The sequence below is a fragment of the Hemicordylus capensis genome, chromosome 4 (genome assembly GCF_027244095.1).
Source record: "Hemicordylus capensis ecotype Gifberg chromosome 4, rHemCap1.1.pri, whole genome shotgun sequence".
In the NCBI taxonomy this organism is placed as follows: domain Eukaryota; kingdom Metazoa; phylum Chordata; class Lepidosauria; order Squamata; family Cordylidae; genus Hemicordylus; species Hemicordylus capensis.
The window spans coordinates 190,219,966-190,240,555 of NC_069660.1; the positions used below are offsets into that span (position 1 = coordinate 190,219,966).

Below are 20,590 nucleotides of genomic sequence, written 5' to 3' on the forward strand. Positions count from 1 at the left end.
TTAAACAAGCTGACACTGAAGGCTTTTAATACATTATAATTTTGCCTGCCAAGAAGACTTTTGCTTTTTAACCTGTATCATCTTGTGCCATCTTTTGCTCAAAATAGAAGTCGCAAGGAAATGTCAGGCACACGCTATGAAATGCCATTTTGCTTTGGCTCTTTTGTGCATATTCTTAGGCTTGGCTCACATGTAGATATCGGGGATGTGCTGGAATGACTTCTCTAGTTTCATCTTTGCAAGTGTTGAAAAATACCCCCCCATGTTTAATGACCTTTGACACTCATTGTAAATATATACATGTTGTTCTGACATCAGTAAGTGAGCTTTTGTTCTTTGGACTGCTTTTTCTTTTGTGTGCAGATCTCTTCTTCTTTATTGTGGCTGCCCTCTGTCCCATGGGCCCTCACTGCTGTTTCTTGCTCAAAATTATGATTAATTTTACGTATAAGATTACATGACATCATCCTGTCAGATGCTGCATTTGGCTGTCATCATCAAAGCAGCGTGGATTACTACAGCTAGTCAAAGGGCAATGAAAGCAAAGGAGGCAGAGGTCAGTGAGGGCAAAGAAGAAATTGTGTTATAAAAACACAAAGAGATGCCAAATAACAGGGTGAGTGTTCAGTGAGGTGACATTGGCGGAGGGGTGTTAATTAGTTCACCTGTGCCAGATACGCCATCATAACAATTTTTGAAATTAGCAGATATTTAGAGAAAGTCTAATTCATATGGCCTGTGATAGGGAATGTGTCCTGTTTCTTCAGAAATTTGTTATCTCTCTGCACAGTACAATAGAAAGGTCAGGCTATGTTCTGGAAAGAGAAAATCACAAATGTTCCCAGCAACCCTAAACCTGCTTCATTTGTAGTCTCTTATCATCTTTAGCCAATGTCTAGAGTCCTGAAATTTGTGTCCTAAAGAATGATTTCCAGATAACAACCCTAAGTTGGAGTTAAATCCTTGAATTGTGAATTTCAAACTTTTCTATTTTTGTATCTCCCTCGCGCCTCCCATCACCGCTAGTATATTTTTGGTCTGTTTTCTGGACAGGTTTCCTCAGGAAAAAAAGCTTGGCGGATTATTGTTTGTTCAAATTTTAATGAAAATGCTAATGCTGTTGCCAGACCTAATTGTTTAACGGGAAAGGGCAAACATGATTTACATTAATTTGAACACCTTTATAACTAATTAAAATTATAGCCTTGTGGCCACGCTATCAGACACCCTTGCACTTTAATGTGGCAACAAAGTATTGTTAGTCACTCTCTCATGTGAGATTTTGGTTTGATTTATAGATACTTTCAGGCAATTTTACAATTTGAACCTAATCAAACTGAACTGCAGATTTTGCACTCTGTGTGGCTCAAGGCTTTCATTCAGCTGCTTACTTCAAAATATTGCTTGTTAGGCAGGATTTTCTCTCCCAGCTTGCTCTTCGGAGTTTGCATTAGGCCAATTTTACCTAGAGCATCGGTCAAGGATTTTACAGATTTAAATCTCATCTGCTGAAGATAAGAGAAAAACGCTTAAAGGGAAGCTCTTTTATGAATGAATAACACTTGGCTGTGGAAGATGAATAATTTGATAATTTCCTGCCCCCTGACTTTTTTCCGCTGCTGATAGTTTTAATCCAAATATCAGTCAATAAAGAGGCTAAGAGCTTTTAAAATATTGTTTTGAATATTGCTTCATGCAGAAATTTCAAGTCGGTTGTCTTTTAAGAAGACAGCACTGAAACTTCCAGTGGTTGTGCAATACTTTATTTACCAATATAGCATCAGAGAGCAATCTAGCACCTAGACCAGGGCTGCTCAACTTCAGCCCTTCTGCAGATGTTGGCCTACAACTCTTATAATAAATAAATAAATAAAGCCACTGTAGCTAGGGATTATGGGAGTTGTAGTCCAAAAAGAGCTGGGGGGCCTAAGTTGAGCAGACCTGACCTAGACACTATGATGCTAGATTTTAAAGCACCATCAGTTCTCCAAAAGCAACTGGCATTTCCTTGGAACCTCTTAAATTATTTCTTGCAAACTAGCTGCAAAACTAAGCACTTGCATGTTTGCATGCAGAAGGTTCCAAGTTCCCTCACTGGCAGCATCTCCAAGATAGGGCTGAGAGAGATACCTGCCTGAAACCTTGGACAAGCCACTGCCCATCTATGCAGACAATACTGAGCTAGATGGACCAAAGGTCTGACTCACTATATGTTCCTATGTTCCAGCTTTCTATGTTCCTATGTAACTTGTTTCTGCTTTCAGTGACTATATGAAAAACTAGTTTCTCCATCTCCTATCCAAATGGACAAAGTTCCTAAGCAAGCATTTCCCCTAGAAAACTATAGAAGAGCATTAAGAAGATATATCCCATATTCCTCCCCTCACACCCCGACAACAAAAAATGTTTGCAAGAGTATCTTTCAAAAACAAATTAAAATAAGTAAAAATTACTAAATAAATCCCAATGTATACACTGGCATGGGGTCGCTTCAAGTATGACAAAATTTCTATAGGAAAGGCCTGCAGAATTTGTGACCCACCAAGCCAAATGCAGCCCACCAGCCATGCTGGTGGCCTATCGGATTCCTGAAGATTTCATATTTATAGCAGGCCGAGGTAGGGATGTGCCCTTTTATGGGCCTCTGAACATGTTTGAATGACTGGCAGTTCAGCCAGTTTGAAGGCGGGGAGGTACCTTTAAGGGTGGTGGAGGCTGCTCTTACCCCTCCCACTGCATTTCCTCCAACAGCACTATATTTTAAAAGGGTCCGGTGGGGCGGCAGTGTACCTCTCTGTCGCTCCGTTGCCTTGTTGGACCGGAAGCGACAGAAAGAACCCAACACACATGTTCCATCCCCCACCCACCCTGTTTCCTGTCTTCTCCCTTTTGAATGCCAACATATAAGGCTCTTTCTTATTCATGTATACATGTACTGGAAGGTACTGAAACAGAGGTTTGACTCCTAGTTCTTTCACCAGAATTCTTTTTCCCTCAGGTGGACTTGCAGCACTAGCTTGGTGTTCCTTCTGACACTCTTTCCTCCTCTGGTTGAGTCTGACCTTAAAAGCTGGGATCCTTTTAACCCTTTCCCTCCCCAAGAGCATGTTAGTTGGCTCAACACAGTCTTCCCTTTTGCTCAGTGGCTTCCTGACTGGCTGCTTAGTCTCAGTTTCCAGGGCTAAGGGCTCCTAATCCAGTACCAGCCTGCTCACCTCTTTTTTTCTTTTCACTGGGCAGACTCTGAAGTGGGAAACTGGCCAAGATGGCAGGAGTTTGTCCATCCTCTGCTATAGCCCTGTTTTAGTTGCAACCCATCTGAAGGACTTTTCCCATGATGATTGTACACAAACTTGCTTCTTTCTGTTTACATGTATTCTGTAAGACATGGTCCACTGTGTACATGCATAGGAATACACATATGCATCATTATGTGTAATGATTTACATGTAGGTTGTTTGCTATTTTGTTGAGATCAGAAGCCAGCCAAAATTAAAAAAAATAATACCCTACATTACTTCTGAAATGCTCCTAGCCTCAAATTGTGGCAAATTTCTAATTAAATAGAATGTGACATAGAAGGGTCAGCAAATGAGAATAATTAACTCTGCACCCTTGCTCCATAAGTGTTCAAACTTTGCTTTTGGAAGCTAAAAGGATATTCTTGTGAACAGCAGAGAGCGAGATTGCACAGATGTGTTGTATTCTATCCAGTAATCTTTTGAAGCTTGTTGTTTAGACATTTGTCCCAGGGAGGACCCTGCAGAGAGTGTGGAGGAGGAGTCAGAAAAGAAAAGGGAGAGAAAGGAAAAGGAGAAAATGGAGTTGTTGCTGAATAAACCTGTAGACTGGTTAAATCTACATAAGATTTCCTTGTGCATATGAGGGAAGCAGCTATAAAACAATGTGTTCTATTCTGAGGTAACATTGGTTGGCTTCTGTATTTTGTGTCTCACAGAGGTCTTTATCCTCTCCAACTGAGCATATGAAGCTGCCTTATAATGAAGCCAAAACTAGACATTACAGGCCACTTCCTGGCAAGGTCTAGTAAAATAATGCTAAGAACGTAAGAACAGCCCTGCTGGAACAGGCCCCAGGCCCATCCAGTCCAGCATCCCATTCCCCACAGTGGCCCACCAGATGCCTCTGAGAAGTCTAGAGGCATGAGATAAAGACATAGAGGCAGGTCTTATGATCAACGAGACCCGCCTCCAGAGGGTTTGCGAGGACAGCAGGCTAAGTCCGCTCTCCCCGCAGACAAGCAGCAAGCCCTGCCTGGGCGGCTGCTGTGGCCACCCACACAACAGCCAGCTCCATCACAGAGCCAGTGGGGGCTTGGGAGTTCGGGGGCTGCGTGGCCCCCAGAAGCTCCAGCATGCCCTGTGCAAGTGCGCAGGGCATGCTGGAGAGACCCCTGAAACGGGAGGCTGCTTTTAAGCCTCCCGGTCGGGGGTCTACCCGTGAGTTGTTGCGGCACGGTGCCATGCCACAGCAACTCACAATCATAGAGCCCAGGTTAGCGGAGTGCTTGCTCTGTGAACCTGGGCTTATGGCAGGGGTACTTTAGCGGGTACATCACTGGGCTTGCAGCTGAGCCCGGTGGTTCTCATGATGGGCGGAAATCGGGCTAGCCTCTGCTAGCCCGATTTTCTTTCATCGTGTGAATAGCCTCAGACTCATTCTCTTGCTGTTGCTCCCCTTCAAATGGTATTCAGAAGCATCCTGCCTCTGAGTTTGGAGGTAGCCTAAAGCCATTAAGAGTAGTAGCCATTGGTACTCCATGAATCTATCTGAACCCCTTTTAAAGCCATCCAAGCTGGTATATATGTATGATGTGAGGTGGGCCATTGTGCTTAGAGTTTCTCCACTCCTGCAAGCAGCAGCCAGTTACTGGGAGATGTGGGTCATGGCATTCATACATCCCAGTTAAGGACAATTTAAGCATGAATCAAATCATTGGTACATATAGCCTGGTATAATCTCCTCTGACAAACAATATATTCCAGGGGGAAATCAGTAAGAATGATGTACTAGGAAGGATATTTTCCACCCTCCTTGAGGTAATTTTGTAGTCGACTTGCATCATGTCATGAATTTCTCCCTTGTTAATTAAGAAACACGATATTAATAAATTAAAATGACAAAATCAAAGAAAGAACATGGAAAATAATTAGCAAAAGTACATTCAGCACTCATGTACTCTGGGAAAGCAATTTACACTGGGAAAAGTACAGAGAGAACTATTGTGGAGAAATGTTAGATATTAATAAACCTAGAGCAAAATTGTTGTAGTTAAGTGGCAGTTGTTTGAAGACTGTAGGTATTAGCAAACCTTTGTTCTTTCATTATTAAAACTCTACATTTTTGCCAGCTTTGCTTTCAAGATGTATTATTTTATTTCCAAGACTTTTAAGGGTTTGTAAATAGGCAAAGGGCCCAAGTACATGTTACACACAATTGCATGTAAGAAAGTAGCCTAGCCCTCTTCACACATTAAAGTATGTAACCATGTATACTGTAAATTGTTACACCAACAGAAGTGGACCAGTAAGCCTCTTCCCCCACACTAACATATTCCTTAAACATGCACCCCCCCTCTCCTTCCATAAAGTGTTTGTCTGCAGAGGCAAGGGCAAAGGGAGAGTTCCTCAATGTGATTAAATGATGGGTACCCAATATTCTCAGTCATGGGGGCGATCACTCTCCAGGTACAGTGTTTGTATCTGCAGACAAATGCTGTATCCATGGAGAGTTGGAGCAGGGGCATAACAAGGTTGGAATGGGCCCAGAGACAAAATTTTAAAATGGGCCCCTTCCTGATACACACACACGCGCACACACTTCACAATATATAGTGAAGTGGGGGGGGGATTGTAACCCAGCGATCTCATCTCTTGATCCTTCTGGACTTTTCAAACGCGTGGGAAGGAAGGATCCTTCAGAATAATGAAGGAAGCTTGGTGGGTGTTAGAGAGTCATGTGACTTGCCCCGGGGGGGGGGGGGCCTGGAGGTGTGGGGGCCCCCAGGCAACCGCCTCCCCTTGCCTAATAGTAGTTACGCCCCTGAACAAGGCCTTTACCTCCTCTTGTGCTCTTCAAATTTCTGTTTTGAATGTGTATTTGCTTCCTTCCTGTGCTCTGTAAGAAGAAGCTGGCAGGGATCAAGAGTTCAGTTTGGTCTGGTTGGGGAAAGAGTCCTGCTGTTTGGTTTTTGGAGGGAAGAGAGGGTTGGATTGGATTGGTTATTTTATTTTTTTAAATGGGGGGAACTCGCATTTATTTTGATTGGTTGGTTTTTTGTTTTTCCCCAAATTCAATTTTTATTATTTTTAACAATATTAATATTGTCATTAATTACGAATAGACAAAAGTGGACTTCCCGCACACATCTCTTCGTGAATCATCAGCTATAAAGTTTACCCTTGCTATAATAATAGTTCAAAACATAAATGTAAACCCTTACAAACACAGCTAATCTACCCAACCTGCAGTTTTTTACTAAATTTCGAACCCTGCTGTAAAGTCCATAGTAGGAAAATAGTTCTTTAGATACAACAAGAATGGTTTCCAATCTTCTTTGAAGCATTCCAAATTTTGGTCTCTTATTAGCGTTGTAAGTTTTGCCATCTCCGCATATTCCAAAAATTTTATCAGCCAATCTTCTTTTGAAGGCAGTTCATTACTCTTCCATTTCTGTGCATATATAATTCTAGCCGCCGTAGGAGCGTACATAAAAAGCGTTGAATTAGTTGTAGAAATTGCACCTTCTATTATTCCCAGCAGGAAGGATTCTGGCCTCTTAGGAAATGTCATTTTAAATATTTTCTTTAACTCATTATATATAATATCCCAATATGCTTTAGCCTTCCCACAGGTCCACCACATATGAAATAAAGTGCCTTCAGACTGTCCACACTTCCAACATGTGTTTGATAGATTTCTATACATTAATGCCAATTTTTTGGGTGTCAGATACCATCTATACATCATTTTGTAATAATTTTTTTTTAAAGCTTAACATGCAGTAAATTTTAAATTGGTTGGTTTAGGAAAATTGGAGGGGGGGAAGAGAATAAAAGGAGGCTCGCCTGCAGCAGAAAGTTAGTGAAAGCTGGAGGAAGAGCTTAAAGTTGGTGCTAAAGCTGGAATTAGAGCTGACTAGGAGTAAGACCCTGAGGCTATTCACATGATAATCCTGGGATGCGGAGGGTGGGCAGGGGGGTAGGCAGAGTCCAACTCATCTTCCCCCCAGATGATTCCTGAGCTTTTCTTCAGGTATACCACCATGCGCTCACATGATCCTCACTGCTCCCAGCAGTGTGGATCTCTGGAGGCTGGGATGACACATCCCAGCCTTTGGATATCCCACAATGCATAGTGTGTCGAGCGTGGTGCATTGGGGGATAGGAACATAGGAAGCTGCCATATACTGAGTCAGACCATAAGTCCATCTCACTCGGTATTGCCTACACAGACTGGCAGCGGCTTCTCCAAGGTTGCAGGCAGAAATCTCTCTTAGCCCTAACTTGGAGATGCTGCCAGGGAGGGAACCTGGAACCTAGATGCTCTTCCCAGAGCGGCTCCATCTCCTGATGGGGAATCTCTTATAGTGCTCACACGTCTAATCTCCCATTCAAATGAAACCAAGGCAGACCCTGCTTAGCTAAGGGGACAAGTCACGCTTGCTACCACAAGACCAGCTCTCCTCTCCTCTGAGACGGGCGCTCTAGGCACACGTCTCTGTGTGCACTCAGGCAACAAGCAGCCCGAGCACCCATCTGATCCCAGTGCCGGGGTAAAGGGCACGCTCGCACCCTAAACTTTGTCTAAAGGCTGGGTTTCAAAGTGGGGTTAGGCGGGCCAGCAGTGCCAGGGATGCCTGCGCTGCAGACGAGCAGCCTGGCTTAAACTGCTTCTTCTGGGAACCGTCTTCCTGAGAAACATAGCTAGAACAGTGAAGAGGGGAGCAGACCGCAGGAGAGAAGCGACCCCCACCACCACCCCGGTCAGTCAAGAGCAGAGAGCAGGAAATCACGGAGCTGGAATTGCTCCAGCACCGGAGAGGCAGAAACGACTTGGTGGTCGCAGTGAAGGAGCTCGGCCTGTTACAGGGGAAAGGAGGAAGTTTTGGGGGAAACATATCGGCTGCCAGTGTAGCTCCTTCCATACAGGAGTGATGTGGTCTCTCCGAGATGACCCAGAGACCAACCTGGCTGCCCCATTCGGCGGAGTAATGATCCCAAATCCCATGATCCCGTGTCATTCAACTCCTACAAGAAATCCCATCGTTCTGGCACAAAATGATACAACTGAGCTTGCTCAGAGGCCTCATTCCTGGCTCTGGGTTTGGTCAGGGGGCAGGCAGGTCCACTGGTCCCTTCCCCATTCACAAAGGCAGGGGGTTCTCTAAGGCACCATTGCTGTGGAGGCGGATGGGGCTCTCCTGTGCTGCACCAGTGAGTTCCAGAGGCTCCGGGTAGAGTGGCGAGCAGCAAAAGATGGATCCCCTGGACGAGAACATGGCAGCACCGTGTGTGTGTGTGTGTGTGTGTGTGATTGCCCTGAAAAGTGCCTGACCCAGTTTTCGCTTCTCTCCTCCCAGGGGCCGGAAGGTGGTCATGGCGCCAAGCCTGTGGGCTTGTGGAGATCCTAGCAGGACGTGAGACTTGCCGGCCATCTGCTGCGCTTTTCTTAGTGGCCACAATGACTGGGAATGAAGCCCTGCTCTGACCTGAAGAAAGGAGGTTCCTTGCCTGGACCCCCCCCCAATTGACACACACCTCCTCTGCCAAGCCTTCTGCTCCTCAGCAGCTCTATTACCCACATTTAGTGGGCGCCTCCCTCATGCCCTGTAACACCGGTGTGGAGAAGTCTCCCTTTGAAGACCCGAGGGGCCAGATGTTCAGAATATTCCTCCTGCCCCTTGGAGGAAAGGCACGGTCCTGTTGTCCCCTTCCATGTGTGATCAGGGATGGACTTCAGTCTGGATCCTGCAGGGTTGCCAACCTTTTTGCTAGCCTGGCTCCTGTGCCTTGAAAAAGAGCTTGACAGTCCAAAATTAAGCAGATGAAGCTTTTGCTGCAATGGAAATGAAGAGATGGGGAAATCTTCATCAGTTTAATTTCGACATGCCAGGTTTCCTCTAAAAGCATAAGAGCAGGAGCAGGTAGAGAGTTGGCAACCCTGCCTGCTGGTGCCTCGTGCCCACCACTGGGCCTGGGAGTTCCGCCATCCTTGTGTACATCCAAGTATGGCAGTTGCTGGAGGGGGGGTCCCTGTCCGGGAGTGTTTACCGGTCACCATGGCGCTGGGGTTCCAACGGATCCTGATGGGGCTGGAGGTTCCGCTGCTGCCTTCAAACTCTCTGGACTCGACCGTTGGCAGGAGGATTTTCTGGCCTCTCCTGCTGCTCACGGCATATTTCTGTCCAATTTGGGTCGTGAGGGAGCACAGAACATGGCCTCAGGCAAGGAGTCCAGAGTGAGTGTCCACCGCCCTACCCCAAATAGGTTCAATGTTTGGTGGGAGCGGGGGAGACCCCCAGGGGTTGGATTTGGATCAAGGTGGAGACATCTAGGAAGCGAGACTGTCCTGGCCCCTTTGGGCTGACCCTGTAGGGCAGGAAGGGACTGGCCCAGCCCATCTTCACAGGGTCTTCATGGAGCACAAGCCACCCATCGATGGGTCAGTGCACCGTCAGCCCCCTCCCTCCTCCAGGACTTCTTCCATCATGGAAACACATAGTGGTGCCACCTGCACAGAGGAAGGGAAGGAGCTCCTGGCCTCTCTGAGTACTCTGCAGTTTCCCCCTTCAGAGGGGCAGGATGGCCATATTAGGGAGTGAAGAAAACAACATTGGTCTTTCTTGGGTAAAAGAAATGAAGTGTTGTGGTGGTGGGGGGGATGGAGGGAAGATAGAAATGGCAAGATCTGCCAAGTGGCACTTATGTGGGGGATGGGAATTGCCCCCTCTTGATGTGGCCTGGCTCCTCTGCTTTGAGCAAAAGCTTGAGCAGATTGAGCAGGTGAAGCCATTCCTAGCCTAAAGAGATGGGAAACTGCTTCACCAGCTTAAGATCTGCATGTCAGGCGTCTGCTGAAGTCACAGGAGCAGGACCAGGTAAAGAGTTGGCAACCCAGCCTATTGGTGCCTCGTGCCCACCACTGGGCCTGGGAGTTCCACCATCCTTTTGTACATTCAAACATGGCAGTTGCTGGAGGGGGTTGGTCCCCGGCTGGGAGAGGTTCCACTGTTGCCTTCAAACTCTCTGGACTTGACCGTTGGCAAGAAGACTTTCTGGCCTCTGCTGCTCACAGCAAATTTCCATCCAATTTTGGCCGTGAGGGAGTGCCGAAAATGGCCTCCAGCAAGGAGTCCAGAGTGAGTGTCCACCGCCCTGCCCCAAATAGGTGCAGTGTATGGTGGGGGTGGGTGAGACCCAGAAGGGTTGGATTTGGGTCCAGGTGGAGACATTTAGGAAGTGAGACTGTCCTGGCCCCTTTGAGCTGACCCATGTGGGCATGAATGAACTGGCCCAGAGCACCTTCACAAGGTCTTCATGGAGCACCAGCCCCCCATGGATGGCTCAGAGTTCCATCAGCCCCCTCCATCCTTCAGGACCTCATCCAGCGAGAAAGCACAGAGTGGAGCCACCTGCACAGAACAGGGGAAGTTGCTCCTGGCCTCTCCGAGATCCCTGCAGTTTCCCCCTTCTGACGGGCAAGATGGCCACATGAGGGACTTGAGGAAAACAACACTGGTCATTCTTGGTAGTTGAGCATGACTGGAATGGATGGTGAAAAGAGCCCAAACTCGGGAGCACTTTCAGCATCCAGCACCACCCCTGCAGCGAGGCTCCCCCCCCTCTTCTGCTTTGGATAGATGGTGATGACCTCCATTTTTTTGTAAGGCTTCTTGACCGAAGAAACAGTAGCTTTGCATGGGAAATAATAATAATAATATAAGTCACTGTACACATATCTAGTTTGGCACTATGTATGGAGAATCGGGGCTTGTGAATGCTGAGCTGAAGCTTATGAGCTAGGATTGTATTCATTTGCTCTTACTTTGCTTCTTGTGATAAGTGAGTTAAATGTAATATCTTGATAATATGGCTATTAATGGTGAGTTTGTCTTTGAATCAGTGTGAAATCCTTAGCATTAAGGCCCACTGGGAGTTTCTTGCTCTCTTTCTCTCATTTTAACTGTCTTTCTGAAATACTAGAATATATTCCGAGCAGTGACACAGTTTACTCTGCATATCCTGCATATCCTTCTTCCTCTATAGCTTTGCATGGGATTATATGAATTCATTATTTTTAAATTAAATGTAAGATATAAATTTAATGGAATGGGGTTGGGGAGAAGGAGAGAGAGGATAGAAATGTCCAGTTCTGCCAAATGGGAGTTGGCGGATATGTGGAGATGGGAATTGCCCTCTCTTGATGTGGCCTGGCTCCTCTGCTGTGAGCAAAAGCGTCACCAGTTTGAGCAGGTGAAGCCATTTCAAGCCTAAAAAAGAAACAGTATGTTCTAATTCTAACTGTGGTTGGGAGTGCCAGGGCACGGCCACCACATGCTTGTGGCCATTTGGTTTCATGCTATGTCCAACAATGAACCTCCATGGTGATATGATCTACTGTGGTCAGCAAAATGGCCGCCATTTTGGCCGCGAGAGAGCACAGAACATGGCCTCGGGCAAAGAGTCCAGAGTGAGTGTCCACTGACATGCCCCAAATAGGTTAATGGGGTGGGTGGGTGGGAGACCCCCAGGGTTGGATTTGGGTCCAGGTAGAGACATTTAGGAAGTGAGACTATCCTGGCCCCTTTGGGCTGACCCAGGTGGGCAGGAAGTGCAAGCCCAGCCCATCTTCACTGGTTCTTCATGGAGCACAAGCCCCCCATGGATGGCTGAGAGCTCCATCAGCCCCCTCCCTCCTCCAGGGCCTCTTCCAGTGAGGAAGTGCAGAATGGAGCCACCTGCACAGAGGAAGTGAAGGAGCTCCTGGCCTCTCCGAGATCCCTGCAGCTTCCCCCTTCAGAGGGGCAGGATGGCCATATGAGGGACTTGAAGAAAACAACACTGGTCATTTTTGGGAACTGAGCATGACTGGATAGGATGGTCAAAAGGGCCCAGGCTCAGGAGCACTTAAGCATCCAGCACCACCCCTGCAGGCTGTCTCTCTCTCTCTCTCTCTCTCTCTCTCTCTCTCTCGATGGTGATGATGCCCTCCTTGTTTTGGAAGGTTTCTTGCCTGTAGCTTTGCATGAGATTATATGTTCTGCCAAGTGGGAGTCGCAGGTTCTGTGGAGGATGGGAATTGCCCCCTCTTGATGAAAGGGGTGGGGGGGAGACCCCCAGGGGTTGGATTTGGGTCAAGGTGGAGACATTTAGGAAGCAACACTGTCCTGGCCCCTCTCATTGCCCTGTAACACCGGTGTGGAGAAGTCTCCCTTTGAAGACCTGGGAGGCCAAATGTTCGGAATATTCCTCCTGCCCCTTGGAGGAAAGGCACGGTCCTGTTGTCCCCTTCCATGTGTGATCAGGGATGGACTTCAGTCTGGATCCTGCAGGGTTGCCAACCTTTTTGCTAGCCTGGCTCCTGTGCCTTGAAAAAGAGCTTGACAGTCCAAAATTAAGCAGATGAAGCTTTTGCTGCAATGGAAATGAAGAGATGGGGAAATCTTCACCAGTTTAATTTCGATATGCCAGGTGTCCTGTAAAAGCATAAGAGCAGGAGCAGGTAGAGAGTTGGCAACCCTGCCTGCTGGTGCCTCGTGCCCACCACTGGGCCTGGGAGTTCCGCCATCCTTGTGTACATTCAAACATGGCAGTTGCTGGAGGGGGGGGGGTTCCCCAGCCGGGAGTGTTTACCGGTTGCAACGGATCCTGATGGGGCTGGAGGTTCCACTGCTGCCTTCAGTCTCTCTGGACTCGACCGTTGGCAGGAAGACTTTCTGGCCTCTCCTGCTGCTTACGGCAAATTTCCGTCCAATTTTGGCCGTGAGGGAGCGCAGAACATGGCCTCAGGCAAGGAGTCCAGAGTGAGTGTCCACCGCCCAGCCCCAAATAGGTTCAATGTTTGGTGGGAGTGGGTGAGACACCCAGGGGTTGGATTTGGATCAAGGTGGAGACATTTAGGAAGTGAGGCTGTCCTGGCCCCTTTGAGCTGACCTTTTAGGGCAGGAAGGGACTGGCCCAGCCCAACTTCACGGCGTCTTCATGGAGCAGCAGCCCCCCATCGATGGGTCAGATCCCTGTCAGCCCCCTCCCTGCTCCAGGACCTCATCCAGCATGGAAACACATAGTGGTGCCACCTGCACAGAGGAAGGGAAGGAGCTCCTGGTCTCTCCGAGATCCTTGCAGCTTCCCCCTTCAGAGGAGCAGGATGGCCATATGAGGGACTTTACGAAAACAATACTGGTCATTCTTCGGTAAAAGAAATGAAATATTGAGGAGGGGGATGTAGGGAGGACCAAAAGGGCCATTTCTGCCAAGTGGGAGTCGCAGGTTCTGTGGAGGATGGGAATTGCCCCCTCTTGATGTGGCCTGGCTCCTCTGCTCTGAGCAAAAGCCTGACCAGCTTAGCCCAAAGAGATGGGAAATGCATCACCAGCTTGATATCTGCATGCCAGCCTTCTGCTGAAGTCACAGGAGCAGGATTAGTGAGAGAGTTGGCAACCCTGTCTGCTGGTGCCCCATGCCCACCACTGGGCCCTGGGAGTTCTGCTAACTGAGCAAGAGACACCTTTCAAAGTGGTGATACTCTCATATTTAGCAGGGGGAGAGCAACTTGTCCTCTCCATCCCCAGCACAGCATCTCTCCGGTGGTGTTGCTGGCATCTGCTTGATGTTTCTTATTGGACTGAGAGCCCTTTGGAGACAGGGGACCATCTTATTCAGGACTTCTTGATTTATTTCTCTGTGTAAACCGCTTTGAGTACTTTGTACTTTGAGTACTTTGGTTGGAGAGTGGAATATACATCTCTGTAGTAGCCGAAGGACTTGTTTAGATTCAAAAAGTGGCCGTTGCTGAGCTGCATCCCAGGGCTGGGTATGTTGACCTGGTCACCATGGCGCTGGGGTTCAGACGGATCCTGATGGGGCTGGAGGTTCCGCTGCTGCCCTGGGAGCCCCTGGACTCGACTGGTGGCAGGAGGGCATTGCGGTCTCCCCTGCTGCTCACCCCAAATCTGGTCCATTTGGGGTCATGTGGGAGCGCTGAACATGGCCTCCGCCAAGGGGTTTAGAGGGAGGGTTCACCACCCTGCCCCAAAGAGGTCCAATGTGGGGGTGGGGGGAGAGACCACCAAAGTTCTCAAAGCGGTTTGATGAGACATCTAGGATGGGAGTCCCCACTGGCTGCTTAGGAATGACCCCGGGGGGTGTGAACTGGCCCAGCCCATCCTCACTGCTGCTCTCCTCTCTCCTTGGCAGGACATGGGAGAAGGATGCCCCTTACTCCGCGGCGAGGGCAGCCTTGATGGGGCTACTCCTGTGGCTCCTCTCAGGTACGTCCTCCTGCTCCTCCTGCGTTATCCTGACCCATTCTTGATTAATGGCACCTTGGATTTGGGACCCTCTCAAGAAACATGGCCCCTGCCAGGGTTTCATTGTTGGAGATCCAGCTCCAGATGCCATCGGCCTTTGGCACCAGTAACCCTGATGACCACGACAGTTCTCTCTCTGACCAACACGTAGCAAGAAGTCAGATAGAGGTCTTTTCCTCTCAGCATCTACTTCTGAATAAAGCAGATTAGTTTAACCTTGTGTGAATCTCCCTGCTTATCATGGACAAGCTGTTGCCCCTGAGACCCTGTAAACTCCCCCCCCCATTCAATTTTTATTGATTTTAACAATAGTAATATTATCATTAACAAATAAACAAAAGTGGACTTCCCGCACACATCTCTTCGTGACTCATCAGCTATAAAATTTACCCTTGCTATAATAATAATTCAAAACATAAATTTAAACCCTTACAAACACAGTTAGTCGAGACCCTGTTGACTTCTGCTGTAATGCGAGTGAATTAGCTCCTGAAAGACTCTGCCATAGAAGTCATGACCCCCAACCCCCAAAGACATCTCTGTTCGCAAGGAGCATCCAGTCTAAGTTCTGACTATTGGAATGTGGGAAAGACAGAAAGGAATGACAGCAAGGGCAGGCAAAGGGAGTTCCAAAGGAGAAGAGCCGATCAGTCTGAGCTACCTGGGTTTTGGGGGAGGATCCAGGGATTCAGGCACAGGAGGCGGGGGAGGGTTCTCATGCACAATTTGCTCCCTAGGGTTTCAAATGAGGATGGGTGGGGTGGGGGGATCGGCCCCCTAGTCTGCTCTCTGAGGACTGAGGGGCTGTGGGGCCCCATGGGCTGGTGGGCCTGGCCCACCATTTCTCAGTGCCTGGATTCCAGGTGAGCCCTGCAGCCACCCAGAGTGGGAGGCTGAAGCCAGGGTGTGGCTGGCTGCTCCTTCAGGGCTGGATCCCCTGGTGCCTCCTTGAGTGGTTGCAGGGCAAGGGGAGCAACTGGGATGGGGAGCAGTGGAAGCCTCTCTGGGAGGCAGAGGAGGGTGTCATGGCAGCCCCTCGGAACAGGTGATGCTGAGTCAGACCATTGCTCTACTCCGACCAGTAGCCGCTCTCCAAACCCCAAACAAGGGAGCTGAGCTGTTTTAGAGGTTTTAAAAGTAGGCAATATATAAATATATATAAATCCAATGAATGAATGAATGAATGAATGAATGAATCAGGAAAGAAAGAAAGAAAGAAAGAAAGAAAGAAAGAAAGAAAGAAAGAAAGAAAGAAAGAAAGCAAGCAAGCAAGCAAGCAAGCAAGCAAGCAAGCAAGCAAGCCCTTTATGTTGTGGAGAGCTGGGAGGGTATATAAATAAAATAAAATAAAATAAAATAAAATAAAATAAAATAAAATAAAATAAAGAAAGTAACCCTTATGTTGCAGGGAGCTTGGAAGGTTCTTGCCTTCACCCCTGCCCACTGCTGGAAACTGGCTACTCCGGGTTCCTTTGACACACTCACTCACTTGTGTCTTTTGTCCTTTTCCCCTCTCAGTGACTTCCAGCCACAGGAGATATATGAAGAGTGCTCCGTGGCCAAAACGAGCAAATGGTCACTGGTAAGGGATGAAAACCCAGTCTGTACATGGCAGGGCTGGGAGGGGGTGGGAGAGTCCCCATTTCAAGCTACAATAATGGCGTGTGGTAGAGATCCAGTCTTAGCAGGTTGAAGGGATGAAAAGCCATATGCATCGATCTTTGCAGTGGTAGTAGCAGTGAATTGGGTGGGTGGGATGAGTGACAATCCGGGCTCAACTACAAGTGACTCAGGCAAAGGTGGGAGACCCTCGCTATGGAGGAAGCATCATGGGAACTTTTGGGATGGGAAGTGCTGAGAGGGAAGAGGGGTGTGTCTACCTATCTTCCAACCTCGCTTCTTCATTCCGCTCTCCTGCCCCAAATCTCTCCCTCCCCCAGGGTTCTAGACTTTGATTTTGTTCTGGACTACCAAGCAGAAAACACATCCAGGAAGGGAGCAGTCTGGAGGGGAACTAGAGTGGGAAAGTCTTCTTTGGGGTAGATGGTGCACTCTTTCCCCCCTGCCACTTCTTGGCTTCGCATGGCCCCCTTTCTGGTGTCATTTAAAAGGGCCTCAAAACACGGGTCTGCAGCATCAAGTGGCCAATAGCTCTGCCCAGCAAAGAGAAGAACTTAGCTAGGCTTTCCTTAATTAAAGGCACCATTAAAGAAACCACAGTGTCCCATGTAGCAGGAGGCCTGACTCTTCAGGATCCTGCCACTCCAAATGTTGTGTAATAGCCATGATCTCACCCGACTGCCCAGGAATGGGCGGAAAGCTGGTTTCTGAGGTTCAGTAGATTCTTGGGTTTGGTTCCTCTCTGAGCCCAGTTACACGTTGGTAGACACGGTTTTGAGATGCTAAGGAGCCACCTCCTGCTTTAAGCTCCTCTGTTAAGAAGGACCTCTTGAAGGAGGGTTGACGTTTGGACCCCAGATGCCCTGGAAAGGTCAAGTGGGCGCCAGAGCACCCATTCCTCTCTCCATTCTCATCCACAGAGGTCATTCTCGGACGGCTCCAGGATTCAGACGGTCAACACTGGGAACGAGATCCTGGAAGAAGCACATGCCATCAGTTCCCCGAGGAGGTAGAGTTTCTTCTTGAACTTTTGTGTAGGGAAGGTTTTCTTCCCCCTGCCAGCCTGGATCTGGGATGGATCCAGTGCCGCTGACTGGCAAGAGGTGCAGGCCAGACAAAAACCACGTCTTCATAATTTGTGTAGAGGTATTCACTCTTCCAAGATGTGGTGGCGATGTCCACTAGCTTTAAGGGCACAGAGGATAGCTTCCTGGAGGCCTGCCGGATGGCTGTCCCCTATTGGAAGCAGAGTGCTGGGCTAGATGCATCTTTGGTCTGATCCAGCAAGGCTCTTCCGAGGTACTCATGCCATTGTATTTCTTCCTGCAGTGTCTTCACGGTTGAGGAGGATGGATGGTTTCTGCAGACCGTGGACACCGAATGGTCTTGTGAGGTAAGGAAACGATTCCAGTCGCTTTTGTGGATGGGCTGGTTGAGGAGTGAGGGGAGATTGCATCTCCACCGTCAGGAGACAGAGGGGGGTCAGATCCAGAAAGGGGAGGAAATCCAGCTGCTGCAAGTTGGCCAGAGGATTACAGTGGGAACGCCATGGCTAGGGAAGGATTCTGCAACCATCTGCCTCTCCTTCCAATGGCCACCTTTCTGGGTTTGTGTGCTTTGGATTTGAGGCATCAAACGGCTCCCAAGACCCTGAGATGGGTCAGGAGAGGAGAGGGTCTTCCTGGCAGAGATCTTCCAGGTCTCTTGACTGAAGAGGCATTTCTGTAGAGACAATCATGGTCCCCTCAGGTAAAAACAGCCCACAGCAGGACGGATGGCCCTCACTCCGGACTCAGGGGCCCATCTTGTCTCTCCCCTTGGAAAGGCTGTGCTAACCCTGTTTCCTGGGGAGAGGAGAGAAGAGAAGAGGACATGAAGGGGTGGGATCAAGAAGACTCTCTGGGCCAAATTATTGATGCCAGTGGGTCCCGTTCCTCTTTGTTTCCATTCCCCATGAAAGGAATGCAGAAGAAATGACAAGAAATGACAACAAGCAGTTAGCATTCCATTCTGGAGCTCCCATGCAGTGATGTTTCTGTTAATGGCTGGTTTTGGGGAGGGAAAGAAAGAGATTTCACAGACCTACCTGTCATGCTGTCTTTGGACTAGAGCTCCAGAGTGCGGCCAGCTGATTCTGATGGTCCTTTTGAATGATGGTGGCCATTTTGCTGACCACAGTAGATCATATAACAATGGAGGTTCATTGTTGGACATAGGATGAAACCAAATGGCCACAAGCATGTGGTGGCTGTGCCCTGGCACTCCCAACCAGTTAGAATTAGAACACATGGTTGCTTTTTAATAAGGTTTTTTTGTCTTTAAAAAAAATCAAAATAATTTAAAGAAATAAAAATGAACTCAAAGAAAATGTCAGGGGGAAAACTCCCTACGAATCCTAGGCCCTAGGAAGATCAGAGTGAGTACACACATTGGAAACCTTTGTCTCATTTGCAGAGTCCTGACATCCAAGAGGCCAAGATCCCAGAAGACAACACTAGGGATCAGGAGCTGGACGTGGAGAGCTTTGTCAGTTCCCCGAGGTACTCTTTTCTCACCTGGAGGGGCAGCTCCATCGCTCATGGAAGTAGAGGACCTTCCTTAGGAGCCCATGCAAGTTTTTTTGGGGGGGAGGTGGTTAGTTTAGCAAGAAGCCAAGGGTGGAGAGAAGCTCCGAGCAGCATGGAGGATTGTTTCCATGGAGACAGGTGTCTCCATGCCCAGCCCGTGGGCTTCCTGCAGGCATCTGGCTGTCCACTCCTGGAAACAGGGTGTTGGGCTGCATGCCTCATTTATCTCATCAAGCAGAGCTCTTTCTAAGCACTCGTGTTCTGATCTCATGTGTCTTCTTTCTTTCTTTTCTTAGCGTCCAGAGGCCAAGCACCGTGTTGAGGAGGCTGCAAAACACCACTGCTGACCAAGAGCCATCCCTTGGAGAGGTCAGGAAGCCTCAACATCCTTGGAAGGACTGTGGGTTGGGCGTGTGGGTCCCCCGTGTTGCCCAGGAGTAGAGAGCATGTGGAATGGCCCCAGTTTTTGATGCTGCCGGGCGGGCGGCCATCTTCTGACAGTCGTTTGCTTAAAGCTATGGTAAAGGGACAGCCATGCCCTTAACAACACTGCATCACAATGGTGGCACGGTGGGGGTGATAGGATTAAAGAAGATGGCCGCAAGGAGATGGCGGCCATGGCCTTGACGTCCAGTCCAGATCTCACAGTTAAAGGTGGAGCATCCTGTTGCTTTAATGGCAACCATTGAAAAACAGTGACAAATAAATGAAGAATGAATAAAAATACAAAACAATAAGCAAACTAAACCAAACCAATGAGAAATGAACTAAATGGAAAGGGGAAAGAACTGGGAAAGAAAGAGGAAAGGAGACCCAATTTTGGCATGCTTTTGCACGTGCCTTTAGTGTCCTCAATAAGGAGCCGACTGAAAGCATGAAGTGGACTGGAAGTGGTCTTTTCCAGTCACCAGAGCCATCGGGGCCCCAGCTGAGGGAGGGAGCGCAACATGTCTTGGGCGGGGGGACGGTTGATGCCTTTCCCCTCTGCCATTTGCATGAGTGCGCGAAGGCCTGAAATCAGCCCGACCGACCTCACTGCGAGGAAGGCGGCTACGAGAGAGGAGCTCTTTCACCATCTCTCCCACCCGCCTCCAGCCAGCACGCCTGGGCTCCAAAGTGGTTTTTAAGAAAATTGAAAATCAGGAAAGTGGGAGGAATTGTGTCCAGAACGGGACAATCCCCTTCCGGCCCACTTCCTGCGTTCAGCTCACCCGGTGATGACCGCTGGAAGGTGCCAGGCTGGCCTTTTCCCTGCTGAAGCCTAGGAAGCCAATGCAAGGGCCAGAGCAGCCATTTCTCCCCCTTCTCTCCTTCACAGAGTTCTTCCTTCCCGGGGGCCGAGACTCCACCCGCCAGCGTGGAGGACGAGGGGTCGGAAGGGGACTGTGCCACCAGTTCCCCCAGGTACCTTTCTCAGCTGAAGGGCCGCTCCAGGGATCATAGAGGCGGATCACCTTCCCCGGGAGCCTTGGTTGATTAGACATGTTCATGGAGGAGAAGCCAGTTGAAGACTATTACCCATGACAGCCAAGGAACCTCTGAATCTCCAGATCTCTCTCTCTCTCTCTCTGTCTGAATAAACACACTTTGATGCCACATGTAACCAGGTCTCAAGTGGTTCACAACCAACTAAATAGGTTGATCCACAAGGGCTCTTGGCATGCATTGATGTTCTTGTGCCATGTCTCTCCTTTCTCCTCTCAGAGTCCAGAAGCCAAAGAAGTGGCTCATCAAGAAGAAGATGATGAACACCTACACAGTGGAAGACTCGTCCTCCGCAGAGGTCAGAAATGACCCATTTCATCATCCATTTTTTCATGTGAACGGGCTCTAGGTTGTGTGTGTGTGTGTG

The 20,590-nt window shown here is 48.6% G+C and overlaps 1 long non-coding RNA gene across 1 annotated transcript; it reads left to right on the forward strand.

The window, feature by feature from the left end:
• The first annotated feature begins 17,110 nt into the window (after window positions 1-17,110).
• On the forward strand, window positions 17,111-20,142 carry LOC128322070 (uncharacterized). The gene is made up of 5 exons (XR_008305502.1): window positions 17,111-17,180; window positions 17,501-17,564; window positions 18,626-18,711; window positions 19,035-19,107; window positions 20,057-20,142. It is a non-coding gene; the product is annotated as an uncharacterized LOC128322070 (long non-coding RNA).
• The last annotated feature ends 448 nt before the right edge of the window (window positions 20,143-20,590 follow it).